This window comes from Elephantulus edwardii, unplaced genomic scaffold (genome assembly GCF_000299155.1).
Source record: "Elephantulus edwardii isolate Elephantulus edwardi_28Jun2011 unplaced genomic scaffold, EleEdw1.0 scaffold00050, whole genome shotgun sequence".
Classification (NCBI taxonomy): domain Eukaryota; kingdom Metazoa; phylum Chordata; class Mammalia; order Macroscelidea; family Macroscelididae; genus Elephantulus; species Elephantulus edwardii.
In genome coordinates, this window is record NW_006399800.1 from 16922997 (window position 1) to 16925680 (window position 2684).

Here is a 2684-nt window from a genome sequence, read left to right on the forward strand (position 1 = left end):
AAGTGATATTAGCAGGTCTTTCTTGTATCCTTTCACTCACAATATTGTATTTCCAGATGGATCCAGAAATGACCTTTTAAGTGTGGAAATTTTTTCCTCACCTTTTCATCTCCAGCATAGTAGATCATGTGATTGTCTTATTAAAAATGTCCATGTCGATCCATCTCATTTTGCCAATATCTAATGTGTCAGTATTTATGCATTTACTTTCCTTGTTAAAGGTGTTCAGTTTTCCTACATTCATGCTTCTCATTTCCAATGTTCCAATCATTAGTTTCTGTTTATAACTGTTCCTCCTCCTTTGTGTTCCCAGATTTGAGGGCTCAGCCTCAGTTTCCATATTTGTTAGTTTTCTCTAAATTTGCTCTATTGTACGTAGGGTTTCCAAAGACCTGTTATATTTTGTAAGTGGATGACCAATTCATCTTCCTAGTTTGTCTTAATTTGGATGCTTAGCCTCTGAACAATATCTGTCAGACAAGCATTTTACCAAAAGGAGCTGATGAAAAAGACACTTCCTCTCACAGAGAGAGCCAATACATTCAATCCCCTCCCCCCCATATATGTCTTCCCTTTCCTTGCACATCACCATCCCTTCCTCTCTCACCTACCCTGTCTCACACCTCCCTCCCCACAGGAATCCCTTGATATGTTGAGTCGCTTCTGTGAAGGCTTGCACCTTGCAATACTGTTTTTCTCTCATGCTGATTCCTATCTCATGTTTAGGAGGATTTAAGTTCAAATATCATGTGTCAGCATCAGGGAAGAATTTTGCCTGAGGTTCTTGCCCTTGCCTTCTGCTCCAGGATTATCATCTTGTAGCTTAGTGTTTCTGATCTTCCTCTTGCACCACGTGGCTGTCACAGTACAATAATTTCCTAGGTGAGGGTTATGTCTCATTTAGATCTGGAATGCTGGTGTTTATTTGGCTGGAGGGTTGCAGATCCATGGGCCCGACACAGATCTGGAACTGAATATCCTGTATCGCCCAGGAAGCCTGATGGTAATAAAGCTGGTAGACTTCTGGTGGTCTGAGATTCCTGCTGTGTGCAAAACTCTGAGGTTCCTGGCATGAATTAAAGGAACAAAAGGTGAACCACCACTCTGACTCTATGCAAACTCTAACTTGTTTCCCTCCCCACAATGTTTGAGGCTGTCGGCTGCTTTCTTGACATTATGTGAAGCTTTTCTTGGTATGTGCTATACGTGCCAAGAAAACAGCATGTTTTGTTGTGTCTTCATAGGTTAATTATATGTTCTTTAACTTTATGAATATATTTTTGATTAGTTGTAGTCTTAAGGTGTTCTGTTTATGTGAGTGTGCACCTTTTTTTAACAGAAGTCCTTCTGTTCCTGTACGGTGAGAAAATTTGCCTTTCCTAAAGTCCTTTAAGTTCTCTCTGGTCTGCTGTGCAGTCCTGTGGGAATCTCATCTAAGTGTGATCTTCTTCCCCTGATGTTTATTATTGATCTCTGTGATCCAAGGAGCAGCTGAGTTACCAAGTTTCCCAACTGAAGCAGTTGCTCTCCAAGGGAATTTCAGGAGGTTCTCTTCCCTACCCCTCAATGTGCCCTCTGGGAGTTTCTAACCTGATTTTGCCCCGCTCTTCTAACCTCTGTTGTCCTTTATGCTTGTTGAAGTGGCCCAGTAGTAAAGTTCCCCAAACAGAAGCAGTTTCTCTCTAGAAGAAGTGCAGGCAGCTTTCTCCCTCACATCTCAGTAAACCCTCTGTAGAAGACGATCTCTCAACTGATTGAGATCCCCTCTCCAAAAGTCTATTTTCCTCAGTGGTCTGCAGAATGTTCCAGTAGACAGGTTCCCTAACTGAAGCAGTTTCTCTACATGAAAGTTGCAGGTGACTTCTTCCCTGGCCTTCTATGTGCCCTCTCTCATATTTTAGGATTTAAAATATAAGTTATAATCCAAATTAAATGTATTTATAAATACATATCAAGTTATAAATGCATGATTTTATTTTTATATATACTGTCTAATCAAAACTGACCCAGAGGTGACACTGTGGTGGGTTTTCAGATGCAGTAAATCACACAGAAGACTGCTCATCTTTCACCTACTGGTGGATTTGAACTACATATGTTTGCATTGCCAGTGCAATTCTTTACCACTAAGCCAGTAGAGCATCCTAAAATTATAAATACATTAAATATATTGACATTTATAGAAAGAATATATACAATAATTCAAATATTCATATATAGTATACATTTCTATAAATATATAATAAAGAGACATGTTCATTTATAGTTAATGTAAATATAAATGCATATTGTTTATTTTGTATTTATTTACACATGAAGTTTATATAAAATATTAATGTATCACAATTACTTACGTGCTATGCATCAGAGAGTTGGAAAGTGAATAGGGATGATAGAAAGAGAATTGATCCCTTTGAGTTGTGGTGCTGGATAAGAGTGTTGAATATACCATGGACTGCTAGGAGAACAAACAGGTTTGTCTTGGAGAAGGTGAAGCTGGAATGCTCCTTGGAGTCTAGGATTCTGAAGCTTCGTCTGACATACTTTGTGCATGTTTCAAGGAGGGACTGGTCCTTGGAGAGGGACATCATGTTTGGGAGAGTGGAGGGACGGCGCAGGAGAGGAAGACCCTTGATGAGATGGATCGATTCTGTGACTGGAGTGGTGGGAATGAGTGCATTTGA

General features: G+C 39.7%; 1 protein-coding gene across 1 annotated transcript in view; it reads left to right on the forward strand.

The window, feature by feature from the left end:
- TMEM232 (transmembrane protein 232) overlaps positions 1-2684 on the forward strand; it is a 480401-nt gene that overhangs the window by 221412 nt on the left and 256305 nt on the right. The gene's annotated exons all lie outside the window — the stretch shown is intronic.